Source organism: Brachyistius frenatus, unplaced genomic scaffold, assembly GCF_029030835.1.
Source record: "Brachyistius frenatus isolate BFR_SWC_R1_liver_20210118 unplaced genomic scaffold, ASM2903083v1 Contig_37, whole genome shotgun sequence".
Classification (NCBI taxonomy): Eukaryota; Metazoa; Chordata; class Actinopteri; family Embiotocidae; genus Brachyistius; species Brachyistius frenatus.
The window spans coordinates 3,464,924-3,481,972 of NW_027210636.1; the positions used below are offsets into that span (position 1 = coordinate 3,464,924).

Below are 17,049 nucleotides of genomic sequence, written 5' to 3' on the forward strand. Positions count from 1 at the left end.
TTTGATAAAACTGAGAATATTCGAAAGCTCACATGGATTGACTGTGTGAGTAGTTTTCACTCACTCCAAAAGAAATAACACTTCTTTTGATAGCAATCATCAACTCTCACTGGAAAATTTTGCAAGTCCCAAAGAATGGTAATTACTTTTATGACAGCTTATTTGAAAACTAAACCTCAGCTCATTCATGAATGAAAACACATTTTAAGAAGCCAAAATTACTTTTAAATTGTATTACTAGAAAGTAAGGCAGCTTTGATAATTTATGAAAAATAAGAAGTTTTTCACTCGTGTGACTGAATGGAATGAAAAAGTGTGCTTTATCATAGCCCCAAATCAAATCACCTTCCCTTTCCTATCAGACTCGCAACACGAATCCCATTTCAACGAGCTGGTTGTCTGCAGATATGATTTATATCCGTCTACCTGTTGGGCTTTTGGAGCCAGAAGTGACCATATTTGGACAAGCTGAGGAAGACCGAGAGATCTGACTCGACCTGACTGAGAACACGGGGACACTCGCTCGCCCACAACCAGACTGCACCTCAGGCCTGCCAATTAAACCAGGCATGCCCCCCAAATCTACACCTCTCTGAGACCTAATATCTAATTAATTCTGAAATTATTTTCAGAAGGGCCATCAAAACACTGATCAGAAGTGGATTTAGTTAATGACACCATAATGACTTGTGGAAGAAAAAAAAAAAAGACTCATGTATTTCATGAGAGAAATTAAATGGAAGTTAATTGGGTCCAGAGCTACCATATTTTACTTACTTACTTACTCATTGATTGCTAAATTCCGATATGGAGACAAAATACCTTGCACATAAAGTGATTAGCAAAAAGAAGCGACTGAGAAGGAGAGTAAGAGTACTGCTAGAAATGTAAATGAATTCAGCCAGAGCCCGAACACACATCGATGTGATCTCCTGGTCTGAGAAGGGAGAGCTCGGGCATATATCATACAGTACGCCAGTACAAATCCACAAATAAATCAACACACACAAGCCTTTAACAAAGCTCATTACATCACTCACCGTGACAAATGCTTTGGGCTAACTGGCTCCCTGCGGAAGACGGCTTCGTCCTCTGCCGTGCCAGCAACACCCAGGGATCAGTTACCATTCAATCCCATCAGGCCCTGCATCCATCCATCCACACCCCCTCCCCCCCATATCACCCCCGCCCCCGCCCCACGTCCATCCCTCTCAATCTCGCAGAGCCTGCCTCTGCTCCTTCCTTTACTCGCTGCCATTCATGGTTCTAGCATCTGTTTGAAGTGGCGAGGGTGTTAGTGACAGGGTGACATACTGTACTGACATGAGCGTATAGAGGATGAGTCACTTAGCAAGGTTGACTAAATCGCATTTAAATGCTTGGATTTATTTTTTTATTTTTTTTCATACCACCTAAAATAAATTGAGAGCAGTGTTCCTACAATACAACACAATTTTACTGTTATATTTTTGCGTCCAACGACTACATGTAATTGTCAAAATGGAGATGAACCCACAGAGAATCAGCACCCAACTCAAGTTTAAGCTTAGAAGCTCGATTACAACGGAGGCTGAGACTTCTGACTGCCTCTTTCATCCTTATTAGCTCCCTCACTACTAAACTCTCTCAACACACACACACACACACACACATAGACACACACACTACACAACCCCCAATGAATATTATGAATGATTAAATCAATCCTCGCTCCAGTGATGCCAACTGTTCTCTCCATTCCCCTCCCATTTCTTCTCCCTCCCGGTTTCCTTCTCTCCCTCACTCCCATCCTCCCCGATGGACCTCCTGTAGCTAAGGCCCTAATGCCGGGTCTGTACGGCTGGCTCGGAGCTGCAGAGTGTACACCCATCCAACAGCAGTCACCCGCGGGTCTGCAGCCCCTATCAATGAGAAATGAAATGGAAGAAGAAGCCGCGTGCAGGAACAGCTCTATCGCTGGTCGCTCTGATCTCCACACAGCCGTGGAGGAGACGCGCATTTGGCCCGCACAGATCGATTCACATCATTTCATATACTATGCCGGTCGCCGGCGGGCTTCCACGACGCTCTGTGATGGTGCTGCCACACGGTTGACTTTTTAGAGAACTTGCCTCGAAGAGCAGTTGTAATGCAAATCGTAACACCGCGACGCCGGCACAGAATCGCGCAGCAGGAGCTCGGACGGGGCCTGTTTGAATTGTAGTTCTGCGGATGAGGAAACTACCAGAATAAGAGGATTACTGTGTTTTCCACGCAAATTTGATGATGACAAGTTAACTCGCACGCCATGGAAACACCAGAGGAGTTGAATTTACTCAACACACTTGTCAAAGTAGGGCACAAAAAAGCTGAGTCAGGCTTTCTTCTGTTGAAGAATTATCAGCTGTTGAATTTAGGCTAATTATGTGGATTCTAGTGCTGACTAAGCTTGATTTGTCCCATCGTCCCATGTGACTTGTCCGCTTGGCAGAATTATTTTACTTTGTGTCTGTCACATGGACATCCCTGGTTCCAGGGCTAGAAGAGCCTCATACACACTGCAGCAATGCCCTCTATGCTGTAAAGCTCTGCAGCAGCTACAATTGATTTAATCACAACATTGGGTGGCACTTATTTGCAGTGCTCCTCTGTGGTGCACAGAGCTCCATATCCAAGACATCTACATTTCCAATACAGGGAGAGATAGGAAGAGGGAGAACATGCTTTATAAATGAGCCAGCACCCAAAAAGGCACTTAGGAAAGGTTCCCAATTAAGCTGTCACAACCTCAAAACAAGTCTCCTCCGATCACCAAAAATCACTCATCACGGGATGGCGTACTTTTACTTTCCACGCTCCAGTCACTTCTCCTCTCGTCCTAGAAGGATATTCCGCTGTAGGAGCGGAAAAGACAGCTTGAATCCACCATCACTCAGTCCCAGCTGGGCAAAGCTCCTGGCTTTCGCAGTCCATAGAAGACCGCCGCAGCGCGAGCCCTGCACATCAAAAACCCTCCCACACATAAAGCCTGGCATTGATGAATACGCTGGCATCTCCTACGCGACATTCATGTTCTGACAGTGTCCCTTTATATTTGCTGCCAGCTCTTAAGTAGGGGAGAAAAACATTTTCCTGTCTTTATTTGACAGCCTCTTCATGAGGCCATCTCACATGACCCCTGCATAAATTAGGTGTCACGTTGCTGTTTGGCCGCAGCAGCAAACATGGAAATGGACACAAAGAAATGTTGATTGTTTATTTGCATGTTACTCATCTCTGAATTCTCTAATAATGTAAAGGGCTGGGTGCTTCAGATTAAAGTAAGACGCTACTCTTATATACATCTTTTTTTTTGGCTTTTAAAGAATTAGTTTATTCAACATAATCGCTGTCTTGCAGAGAAATAAATGAGAAGATTAATGTCACTCATATCTTCCAATCAAATATGAAGCTACTGCCAAGAGATGGTTAGTTCAACTTAACTTCAACTCAGTTAGCCTTGCTTTGTCTGAAGGTTTTTCTCAAGCCTTGTTGTCAAGTCATTGTATGGCCACACACCTGTTGTGTATCGGAGGACGAGAGGCATCTGTGGAAGCTTTCAGGTGGCTTTCATCTACAGATAACATGTGGGCTGTTCGGTAAATTGTAATTTTAAGTGCCAGCTTGCATGTGAGGCGTTTTTGGACAGAAAATAAACTGAGACTAAACTGCGTGAAAACTAAAGAGTTGTACCGTGATGTGTGATGTAATTTTCTTTTTGTTAAAAAGGATTTTATAACATTGGTATCGCAAAAAAAGTAGCATTTAGGAACCGGTACAAAAGTCCAGGTATCAGTAACGGTATGGAAAATCTTTGAACAAAACCTAGACCCAATGTTGGCAGAACTGTTGCCAACTCTTTCCTATCTGTATGCTGTTGGTTAAAAAATTTAAGTCATGAACAAGACTTGAACTTGGAAGGAATTCAGTAGGTATCTAAATTATTGCAGTCAAAACAATAGTGTATTTAATTGCATCTCATTAAAAGTAAGGCATTACTCACTACTTACATCAAAAAGACATTGCATAAGATGGGTTTAATAATTTCCCTAAAGCTGTAATTGCTTAGGCTATTTGTGCTATGACTTTTTTAGTTAAATCCCCCATATCGATTAATGCATTCTTTACCGAACAAACTTCAATTACACCTCCTCCGAATGCTCAGGAAAACTACATAGCTTAGCTCAGCGTAGCAGGAGAGAAAACATCAATGGAGTCAGAATAAAGATCTAAAGTATATAAATCTCTAATGAGGTTCTCGCATATCTGCATACATTTACGCCTGTAAGGATTTTTCCCTCTATAGTGTAAAAATATTCCTCGTTCTCTGTGTGCCCTTTCAAGTCCAGTTTCTTAAATCCTGCGCCATCAGCAAGTTGTGGGTATGTGCGTTTGCAAGTGACAAGAATAGTTGTAATGGTCATGTTTAAAGTTCAATTAAAATGAAAGTCAGGACCATTTTTCATCGAAGTTAAAGTAAAACTGACTGATTGCAAAAGGCTATGTGATTTTCTTATTAAATGAGTTGTCAGCTAAATGAGTTAGCTGTGAGTAAATTCATATGTTTTCATGAATTTTAAGCTCAAGCTAAGATATGGTTAGCTTATCTTAGCAAGAGAAGCCGAGGGGAAACAGGTTTGGATGGTTAACTTACATTTGCTCATTTGTTTAGTCAAAAGTGTCAAAAAAACAAGTTGACTTCAAGAATTTCACCTGTAGCTTTTGTTCAAGAAATGTGAAATAACATGTTAATTCGTGAGGTTTAAAGGTGCTAGTAGTCTTTTTTTTATGTTTGAACAGAGTCCTGCTCGCTGTTTTCTCCTTTTTCTAGTCTTTATGCGAAGCTAACTGCCTCCTGGCTGCCGCTTCATACATCAAGTTTCCCATCTAACATAGAAAAGCTTAATTCCAAAAACTTTGACTCTTTTCCGTTACATAGATATTTGTAACTAGTTTAGTTCCTGTAATATTACAGGAACTAAACTAGTCATTGTAACTACCACACCGCATGGAAGAAATGGAATAAAGTGCATTCGAAGGATATTCTAAGAGGGCAGTAATTGGCTGTAGCCCACCAAAGACAGGTCGCCTGAGATTTGACCTCAGCTCTGACAAGACTAAAATGCCAGATGGCCAACCTGTTCTGCTGGACTGCATTTAATGATACTAGAATAAAATCTTTATTGGACAGTCTCTGGCATAAAGATGTCCTTTTCAGTGGAACAGACATCAGGCTGTACTCTGCTGAGGACTCGGTCTACACTGAGTAAAAAGTTCGAGAACAGGGTTTTCACACACTGTGCGCACACTATAGACTTTTGTTGTTTATATGGGGTCCAACGAAGTCATCAAAAAAAAAGAAAAAGCCGAGATACAATCCTTAGATCACCAAAAGTGATACTCTGCACTCTGTCGCTGATGGTACAGAGTGCAAAAAAGTCCAATAGCCATCAAGACTTATCAAAGAGTAAAGTCCTTTATAAATCGTCCATTAACTAAACTAGAATTGCAAGAAATTATAAAGGGGTCCAAGCTTTGAAGGGCAAATTAGACCCTGAAAGAAGGAGGCCAGGTCTTGGGGGTACCTCCCAGGTATCGATCATGCACCAGTCAAAGTGAGGCACACCCTGTTCTCAAAGCTGCATTGATCTGGTGTTCTCGTACAAGAACACGCGGTGCACAGCAGTAGCAACCAGGCCAAGTACTCGTGGTTGTCCCCGTCTTAGGTTGTCCCAAGGTCTGTCCCGTCATCGGGAAACCAGTCTTCCATACCTGCACACTTCTAGTATTTTCTGGTCCAAACGTGTCCGGTGTCCGTGCACACAGTGCACCGACCTCCGTCCCCCCAGAGACACGACACACAGTGTTGTCGCTCACCGTGCCTGCTCACGGTGGCAACATGTCAAGTCCTCGTGGCTGTGCCTGTCTCAGGTTGCCCCAAAGTGTCCAGGAGGTTCTTACCCGTCATGGGCGAACCAGTTTTCCCTACTTGACTCTGTCAGACCTTTGAAAATCCTAGGAACTAATCGACAGCAGCTGTAAGGACAGTGTGTGCCAGACCTGATCAGTTCATGATCAATACTAGACTCAGGATTCCCCCCAGTCACTAAACGTACTCCTTTCAGGGTTAATGTGTATCAAAATGCCGACAACACCAAAGAAAAAAAGAAATACCAAGAAAAAAAATGAAAATATACATATATATGTATGTATATGTATATATATATATATATATACATATATATATATATTAAAAAAACAAAAACAAACAAACAGCAGAGAAACGTCTCGCGTCCCGAGAGTCAACCTGTGAAAATCGGTTTGGAACACCTAAAACAATTATGATGTCATAGCCATCAAAGGCATTAAAACACTTTCCAATCCACAGGCCCTCATGGCCACGCTCCTTTCTGAGCTCGTTGCTCAAGTTGTTTAACCAAGGTTACATAACGGTGGCCAGTTGACAAACAATAATAAATAATGTATAATTTCATAAAGTCAACAGTGTAATCCTGCTGTTTTCAGCTTGTTGTGGATTCTTCATCTAAACTGTTATTGTCCGATTTCACTCAAAACACAGTCCTGAAAAAGTTTCAAAATGAAAGCCTTGCTAACAATGAAGGGATTCTGTCTACTGAAATGCCAGAGGGCTTTTAATGTGAAATACATACAAGCTTGTATTAACAGCAGTATCTTTTACAGAGCAAAAAGGATCAAAAGAACACTTTATTTCCTCACCTGGAAAACAAAGTAGTAGAACTTGGTTCAGGTGCTCCAGCCGCTACACACGTGTCCCCTTGTCCTCTTGTCTATCTGTCCTCCTGTCCACCCGACAAAGTGTCCTCTGGCGAGACACTGAACCCCAAGCTGCTCCTGATGGCAGATGAGCACCTTCAATGGCAGCTAATTGCAGTTTAAATGTGTGAATGTGAGTGGATGTGTGTGTGAATGTGAGTGGATGTGTGTGTGTGTGTGTGTGTGTGTGTGTGTGTGTGTGTGTGTGTGTGTGTGTGTGTGTGTGTGTGTGTGTGTGTGTGTGTGTGTGTGTGTGTGTGTGTGTGTGTGTGTGTGTGTGTGTGTGCGTGTGTGTGTGTGAAAATGAACAGGGTGTAAACAGTAAATCTCTTTGAAACCTCCCAGGTGATGAATAAATATCTGTGTACGAGTTCAGATCATTTATGATGTTGTAAAAAGGACAAATGTTATAAAAACATATAAACTAATAAAGACCATGGATGTGAGGACTCTAAAATATCAAACTGGTTCACTTTGTTTGCAATTGTTCTCCCAACATAAATCCAGATGTTGCAGTTCTGATGTTCGGTTCTGAACGATGAGTCCAGACCGCCGACTCGTCTGTCAATGAATGACGTAAATGAATGATACTTCGCCCTCGCTCATTGGTAAGGATAACTAGACCCTCAGTCGTGCTTGTGCCGTGTTGTGTGTATGAATACATGTAACTGTAGGAACGTGAAAAAGGTCACAGGTGTAAACGGGTATCTATGTATTTCTTCTTGAAGGTGCAGCAAACTTCGTAATTCATTCTGCTAAAAGTAAATTTTTTTATCTAGATCTGGATCAAGGTAAAAATACACAAAATCATAAGGAACCATGCAGATTTCTGGAGGATACCACTGGGACTAAGAACATTTTGTAAATCCAACTTATCATGTTGCAGTAAACTGCAATAATAATATACAAAAACACTAAGAGTTGAGATTTGTTATCTCACTTTGGCTGTAATTGCTAAATGCATTTGAAAATCCTGCCACTTTCTATCACATGGGCCATGACAGGCCTGAAAAGATAAATGCAGCATCAATGTTTTTCTTTTCCACCTCACAGCGCCGCATCTGTAATTAAAAGTTGGAAGTGCTTGATGAATTCCATTTGGATGTTTCCTGCTAAGTGACAACCAACACGTTAATGGGATTGAAAACATAGTCTCCTTTGAAGATGGTCAATTCGTAAGAAAATTTGGTTATGCTGATAGTTTTGGGAGCAGGAATGCTCCTGTGGTTACGCTGCTCAGGATAGTTCCAGTGATTACAATTAAGCAGCTCTTATCCTGGACATAATCAAGGCAGGCCAGAACGTAGAGGGTGGGGTTAATCCTCCTGTGGCACACAGACCCAAGTCTGGGAGTGGAGCAGGGAGGTGTGGGTGTGGTGCAGAGTACTGACGGAGAGGGATGAGCAGACGGACAGACGGACGGACGGACAGACAGACAGACAGACAGACAGACAGACAGACAGACAGACAGGGCTCTGTTTGGTCAGTGTCTCTGTTGGCAGTCAACAGATAAACACCGCATTATACAGTCAAAATATTCAGCATGGGTCTGTGTGTGTGTGTGTGTGTGTGTGTGTGTGTGTGTGTGTGTGTGTGTGTGTGTGTGTGTGTGTGTGTGTGTGTGTGTGTGTGTGTGTGTGTGTGTGTGTGTGTGTTTGCAGAGGAAACATTAAGATGTACAGCTACTTCAATCCACTGAGCGAGAAGGAGCGAGAGGAGGGGGAGGGAAGGGGGTTAGGAATATTCAGGGTAGGAATTCAATCAGCGCTCTATGTTAATGCAGGGCCTTTGACACGGGGAGGGCGTAAAACATGGGAGTGGATTATCAGCTAGACAACATATTACAAAGTACACGCTGGTTGATATTCTAATGACAACAGCGACAGAGGTCCTGACAATTGGACAGGGAGATGATGATGCCACGAAAATCTGATTTAAAACCAATTTTGACACAAGCGTCATCATGTGTCTGGTAGCGGAGAAGATGGCTCCACTGACCCCGGCGCTTAAGGACACAACACAACAGACTGATGAAAAAGAAAAATGAGAATATGACTCATAATGATGGCATTATGTAGCATGGCCTGAAAATATTTTCACTGGTATAAACAAAGATGTGATAGAACTGTTTTGTTAGATGTGCATTTTTAATTGGGTGGTTTGTAATGACCAAATTAAACTAATAATGTGTTAATATTTTAAGAGTTGTTACATTTGACATTAATATGGGATCTAATCTATATTGGAAGTATAAATATCATTAGTAATAGCAATGTACAGGCAAAGCAGGTAATGGCGTTCACTCTTCACTAAACTCAGCTATTACTGAACTGTCATGTATTATTAATTGTACTATAGTCAGTATAGCATGACAATGTACATTATAGCTGAAATTCTAGTCCTACACTTTGACATCATGATACCAATGAAAGAATCTGTACCCAAACTCCCTCAGCAGGAAAATAAATATTTGAGTTTTCTTCTCAAATAAAAACAGTAGCAGAAGAGATTGGAGCACAGAAGAACAGGACTTCATTTACTGCGGGGTAAAATACTGTGACCAGAGAATATATCGTTACTTCTTTCAGGACTTGGCTTTTCTTGTGTTTTTTTTTCCAAGAGAAAAATCTAATTTGGGGGGAAAGTGTAGAGAGTGTAGATCAATAATCCTCACTATCCAGTATGAATCCACCTCACTTGAACCACAACTATTCATGACTACTGTCGACCTCACATCTGGTCGAACGTGTATCTTCTGCTGCGTTGGTTGCGCAACTGGGAGGTGGGAAAGAAACCGGAATGTTTATCAAACTATGAATATCCCGCTAGTGAAGTGGGAGGTTTTTGAGAGCTCTGAGAAGTAGGTTTGACTTCATATGCTCTTACTCTGAAAAATCACAAAGACTTTGTTAGCCTGGCATAGCTAGCTGTGTTAAATGGTAAAAAAAACAAAAAAAAAACGTCAGTACATCCAAATGTGTAAATTTAGTGTACAAATAATATTGACCTCCTTTTCATATTTGTATTTTTTTTTTATGGTTGACAGCAGAAGTATGTTTTCTGGGGGCAGTCGTGTAGCCTGCTTCTTGTCTAACGTGAACGTTCTCGAAGAGTAAATGGGTAACTTCCACTTCAATAGTTCAACACATTATAAGTGCAATAAAAACATATTCTGTGAAAACTTAAAGCTATCATCTTGTCAATATTTTTTACACAAGCAACAGAACTACTTTTCTCATTATGAGCAAAAAGGAGATAAATTAACAGTTAAACAAAGCCTATTTCCTTTTACATTTAAGAGGTAGAAAAAGATGTGGCTCTATTTTAATTTGAGTTGACCCAGACTTTTCTTGACAAGCAATAACCAGCAAATCATTTTAACAACTCCACCATATAAAAAAATTAATTTTTTTTTAAAAAAAAACCAGCCAAACTCCTTTTGTACACATCCTGATAAAACAAAGTCACATTGTTTCACCTTGTACAAAACTTCTAAATTTAACCCCGACAGAGGTAATCGATGCAACACTAACACGACTCTGTAGTCGCACTGTGTTGACTCAGCCCAGACAAAGACATGAGTTATAGCCTTTGCAGGATGGGTGATGTAGAACAGGTGCCAAATCAACAGAGCAGTGCCAGGGTGGGTGGCCGAGGGACTGGGGGAGAGGGAAGGCCGGGGAGGTTGGAGGTGCATGTTAATCACTTCAGGAGCAGGAGGCACAGCTCTGCAGGTGTCTGTCCCACAAAGGACCATTCACTCTGGGTCCGGACTGACCACTCGCTATTACAGACCGCTTCAGTCAGCTCGCAGCCACCATAAAACACAGCTCATGCACGATCCATCACTGCAGAAGAAATCATTTCAATCTGTGTGCAGAAAACACAAAAATAAGCCTGAAATGTCCCTTGAATTCATTAATTTGCACTGAAGTACTTTTGATGATACCCCTCGATGTGAAAAACTGCATACATTTTTAACACGGCCACCACTTTCTGCACTCAAGGGTGTGAAGCATATCATTTCTGCTCTAACTGAATTGACAAACACATAATGCCATGTGTATACAACTGCTGCTGCCCTATAATCCCCATGCACACCCAGTAATGAAATGCTACACTGACCATGAAACTATAATGAGATGGGTATAGGGCTAATGTGATTACCATAACATTACCTCTCAATGTAGGACATTACTGGAAATATGTTTGTGTTGATACGGGGTAATTTCTGTTCTATTGTCAGTAATGAAAGTGCAATCAGTTGTGCAGGCACAAGGTCAAAACTTTCCTCGAGGTTTCTTAAAATCATCAGCTGTGCGATATCCTGTAGGGCCTATGCATCTGTAGTCGAGGTGTTGAGGTGCCGAATCAGACCTCTGCGTGGGCGTGGAGTTACAACTTTCTTCAGTGGCGTCATGTAATTGCAGCATAGCTCTGTCAAGTTTCATTCATAACAACCGAAAGCAGTTTCTTTAATTCAAATGCAGAGTTATCTGGAAATAAAAAAGACATGGTACCTCCCTGGGCAATGTCCACAGCAGACGTTTTGGCACGTTACAACAAGAAAAGCTTCGATATATTTAACAGTATTAATAACTGGTGCACTCCACTTAGCTATCCTGTTCAGAGGTCTGACTAGTTTTCTAAGTCCCAAATCCATATGCAAATTGAATTATATAATTGTATCAAAAGATTTTATCCGAATCTCTATGATGATCATAAAATGTCAAAATTCAATCTTTTGGTTGCGGCACTAACTGCAAATTTTGGTCACTTTACAGCATTAAGAGTGAAGCAGGGAAGGATTCCTTAATGGTCAGCATGAACAGGAGTAATGATTACAGACAGTGAAACCTCTGCCGGTGTTAATGCTCTAACCCGACAATTGACCTTTTCCACTGCAGATATTTTAACTCATCAGAGCAGGAAGAGTGAATACGTGGATGAGTGAAACTTCTAACATTGAGCTTGGCTCTGTTCCATTAAGAATACCCCAGCAGGCCTCTGCAGTGTATAACAACAAGCCCTGGACCAAGCTCACCTAAACAGAATGCAGCCGTTTTTAAGTACAGCCTGTGCTTTTCCTGCTTTGGCATGTCTGTTTTATGTTTGTTTTAAGGCAGACTTGAAAAACTGGGAACCTGATTTTAATGTAACGTCTAGCAGATATGAATTAACAGCTTGAATAAAAATGACATTCTTTACTTCCGTTTAGGTTTAAATGAAAGAGAATCATAAATTGTACTATTCTGTGCAGTGTTGTTACATAAATGTTCATCTGAATCTTCAAATGAATACTTCTGGGTTAATGCAGTTGATGTCCTTCAATCTCAGTTCCTGTTAAGAAAAAAATCTCCCCGTCGCTACTGTTGGTGAGCTTTGTAGTGTGATTAATTGGTCACCAGTAACAAATACTGAAGCCAAAGGAGAATATTCCATTGAACTATATGTATTTACATTACTGGTACAGTAACTCAGTTGTGGGAAATGATCCCTTAAGTATCAACCAGCCTTGACCGAATGAAAAAATTACAGACTTTGATAAAAAAAAAAAAAAAAAACTGTCTGAAGACTCACTGCATAGAATTAGAAAATGTTACTCCATGCTTTGTTTAATTCAATGTTTTAGTCATCTTTCATTTAAAGACAGAAATAATTGCTTGATTTGTCACACAGGAGGCCACAGTAGCTTCACGATATGATCCACCCTTCTGTTCGGGATACTAAATAAATCCCTGGAAGTCATTGCACTAAAATACCCATGTTCTCTTGCAATACACTGCAACTGCTATTTCACTGTATTGCAAAAGCAATTAAAGCGTGGAGACTTTTTTGTTGTTGTTGTTTACTGCACTCTTATAGGAAGTGCTGTGGAGGCTTGCAAGAACACAAAATATTGGCACGGAAATGTTGATATCAGCTTTCGGAAATATGCGACTGAAAAATCCAGGACCTTTATACCCGTCATCACATAAAACAACCTTCGCCGTATGGTTTCTTCTTGCCAGTGCGGTTTGCTTGCCTCTTCGAGACAGTGAGAGAAACATTTGTAAGCAAGAGTCATCATCAGACACAATCCCGAATAAGCACAATAAAAAAAACTGATGAATGGATGGATGGAGTCAAATTAACGTGTTTAAACCACAAACTTAAATTCAGACAATGTCGTGGCAGGTCAGCTCCGCCAGACTTGAGACAAAGACAGGATCTGACAGGAACCAGCTTCTACATTTATATCCAAATTGCCAGCACGCTGCAGGGCTGACAGTTAGGAATACTACATTTTCTTCAGGCATGGTACTTCTTAATAAATTAGGGAATTAGAGCACAAACCACTCTTGAGCTTAACTCGAGTCTTGTCAGGTCCATTAGAAAAAGGCAATTTTGACCTTTAAAGATCTTCAAGTGGTGATTAAAATTTTCTTTTTTTTTTTTAAACTACAGATTTTGCATCTCTCCTTCAAACGGTGTACATAAATGTCTGTTGTTGTGCATTTAGACGGCGCAGGCTCTCCAGAATAAACACATACAGTTGTGTGCTTGCCACAGCATGCAGCTATAGTTTGTTGATCATTAATTACCTTTTTAAATGCTGATTATGGTAATACATTTGTGATATTTTCCCTTCCAGGAAAAATAGAATTCATAAATAAAGAACAAGACAAAGATGCTACACTTTGTGAGCATACAGGAAAGTGTGCGGTAACGTAATCAGCAAACAGATAAAATGGAATTTGGGACCATTAGCATTCATGGGGAGTCTCCTTGTTTACCCTGAGTCATAGGTGGTATGGAGATTGTCATCCTGTCCAGAGACTGCTCTGTGTTTGACTTGCAAATATTTTGTGTTCCAAACAAGCTACTTCCTGATTGCCAATGAGCCCAAAATGTATTCTGTCATTGTATGAATGTGCTGACATAGAAGCACCTCAAAAAGGGACTTATGGAATGACCTACAAGCAATACGCAAAGGATGAAGGAGCGCAAGATCCCACACACAACACGCGTAACAATGGCTGCAGGTGAGTATTCAGTTTGTTATAACCGTGTGTCGGCAAGAACCTGGTGATACGATATGTATCATGTTACAGGGGGTATGATTCGATATAATCCGATATATTACAAAACTGCAAGCAAGGTGATTTATGGTGATTTTTTTTTTTTAAATCTAATTTTAAGGAAAACAGGCATCATACAAAGAACTCACCACTGTATGCAAAAAAAAATCTATGCAATGAGAAGTGTGGGATCTGCATTAAGATTAATCACAGTACCTCTAGCATCCAACATCAGGGCACTAATGTGCAAATGGGGTAAAGGATTTGTCACAAATCTTTGCATGTAAACTATTAATTTAAAATCAATACCTTGTTGTTGACTCAATACAGTCTCACAAAACAAGTGTGATAAGCTGTAGTGATATTTTCTTAAACCCCTATTAATAACTGTGAAGCATTTGCTGCCTTTGCACACAGAATCATCTATTACATAGTCATCCAACAAACAACTGACTTTGGCAGAACAGTTGGCATTTGGCAAAAACCCATCCAGGGAAATGAATACAAAAAAATATGAGGATTCTCATTCTGCCTGACAATGTCTTTAAGTGTTCACGTGATCAGTTCAAAACCGTGGGAGAAATCTTTAGATCCTTAAGATGGAAATGATCAATCGGTTTACACAACGCATATGTATTCCGTGAAGGACCACGACTGAGTTGGCCGACAACATCCAGAGCACCTGGCCTACGTAGCTCCCGGGGACCAATGTCGATCCGTCTCTTTTTCTGCACCTGCAACCCCCTTCCTGGTTTTCTTTCACTATTTGTTCTGTACCTCACAGCGCGGCAAACAACACAACTCAGCACACACAGAGATAAGAGGGAAACATGTCATTGTAAGAAGTCCACCATCATCCCTACATCATCCTATGGTAACTGGGAGGTAACCTGTTGCATGCACCGCCAAGCGTAAATGTCGGCAACCATGTTCCCTATGCCATCCATCCCTTATATATATATATATGTATATACACTTTATCCTGGGCAGGGTCTCAGGGAGCTGGAGCTTAAGCCCTGCTGTCACTAAGTCCATGACAGAGCCAACACATCGCAGGGCCAATCTCGGCTCCTGAGAGTGGGACAGCTGCACCACAGGGCCAACGAAAAATAAATCAGGATACATTGAAATCTTTTTTTTTTTTTTCTGTAATCATGACTTAGGGCTTGGCAATAAATCAACATTATATTATATGAAATAGTTTTCACCCTTGATTTTGGATATGATAAGATTACGATATGACATTAATGTTGTCTTCTCCTTTCCCTTAAAGGTTGCTTTACAGTAAAGTCATGTAATTTTATGAATTTACCAGATTGTTTTGGTATTTGCTTTTCCGAAACGATAGTCATTATATCCACATTACTGATGATTGTTCGTCACAAATCTCATTGTGTAAATACTTTGTGAAAGCACCAATAATCACCCCTACAATATTGTTGCAAAAAGTATGTATTTCAGTAGAAAATCTTGTGATATTGTCCATAAAGCCCAGGCCTGTGGTGAATGAAATAGTAACTGTGCAGCCCTCCCACTCTCAGTAGCCTACATTTCCCACACTTGATATGCTTGAACAGTCTAAATTAAACCTGACCGTTAACAGAAGCTTCTTACAGCACTGTGAGTTCAGCGTTTCAAGGCTTTGTGTATGGTGCACATTGAAAACTCAAGAACAAGCAAATGCAAACTAATTGCACATGCTCACAATGAATTGCTGTAATTGCATCCTACCGCATCCTGGGGCCATTTCAGGCTAGCGGTGTGTAAAAAAAATAATAAATAAATAATAATTGACCGAGACAAATCAAAGTCTAACTTCATTTGAGTGTTTTTGGTGACCCGAGCTCAGGTCGCTTGTTGTGATGCGTTCACTAATTCTGGCACTTTCCTCGCTGGGGACGTGAACGCAGCACTATTAAGCCGACAACACCATCAGTCCGGCCACTGACAGCCGCCCCTTCTCCAAATAAGGTAATTAGAGGAGAGGAAACCGGAAGACTCTCCATGGCAACTTACTCACAAACAGGAGGGGCAAAACAATGGACTAGTAAGGATGACATGATTGACAGCTCGTTGCGGCTCGCGCTCGCTGCCTCGGGCTGCCTCCGGTAGCGATACGGGTTTACAACAACACAAAACAGACGCAAATATGTTGCATTTTAAAAAAAAAAAATGTTTTTATCAACGCATACGGTGCAATAAACCATCAAGCAGCATTGCATGTATTCCTTGCTTGTCGTGCCACCTGAAAAGCATGGACTATTTAACAAAGGAGTGATAAACGAGGCTTTAACACACCGGATCCGTGCGTCCAAATCAACATGCTTCATTTGAGCCCCTGCTCATTCCCCACTGAGGAAGCCTGCCGTTTATTCTCATCTCTTCCCGTGTTGACTGTCACTACGTTATTGTTATTGCATTTTTTTTTTTTTTTTGTCACGCCCTCCACCTCCTGAGTTGTAATGGCACCGGCTAAAACTTGGCGTTAGAGGAGATAATCTCCACATGGATTTGCGCGAGAAGAGCTGCATCGCCGTTACCTCAGTTTCTCCTGTTCATCCTCGTTGTTCGCAGGCGAAGAGGCTCCCCAGTGTGATGAGCAGTACTCCCAGAGCCTCAGCTGAATATCGTTTTTTTTTTTTTTTGCATGCAATTTGGCTGCTGCAGGGAGAGCCTACTACTCTTACAAACCCTCCAAATCTCAGATTGTAGTAGTCAGGTTGCTGTTGCAGAGTCCCTCCAGCCACATGGAAAAAAAACCGAAGTAACTGAGCAGATTTAAAAAAAAAAAAAAAAAAAAAAAAAAAAGTTACACTGTGGTTAATAATTAGTGACTGCGACGTAATGTTGTAGCTATGAAAGGACGAGCAGCCTTTATCCCTCTCATCCACAACAGTGCTGGATGCTGTCGGTCACGGCGTGTGTCTCCGCCCCATCACCCCTCGCACAGCATTGGAGGACATTTTTGATCGATTATTCGAAGATTTATGAGGAGTTATTAGGCCTACTCTTAAGAAATTACCAATAAGTAATTTACTCCTCTTACTCTGAATTGTTTTCATTTGTTAATCCTTACAGATGTTTGTGTTAAAAAAAAAAAAGAAAGAAGACTATTCAATTAATCTGCCCGTTAAATTCCTCACAATACAGAATATAAATTAGTTTGTATTGTTTT

The 17,049-nt window shown here is 41.0% G+C and overlaps 1 protein-coding gene across 5 annotated transcripts in view; it reads right to left on the reverse strand.

Moving 5' to 3' along the window:
* arvcfb (ARVCF delta catenin family member b) overlaps positions 1-16,762 on the reverse strand; it is a 221,081-nt gene extending 204,319 nt beyond the window's left edge. For 2 of the 5 annotated variants that reach the window (XM_069701664.1, XM_069701663.1), the window contains exon 1: positions 16,415-16,762. The gene's annotated coding sequence lies outside the window, so the exon portion shown is untranslated. The remainder of the gene's footprint in view (positions 1-16,414) is intronic. The other 3 variants (XM_069701667.1, XM_069701666.1, XM_069701662.1) reach the window with 2 other exon arrangements.
* Between the last annotated feature and the right edge of the window lie 287 nt (positions 16,763-17,049).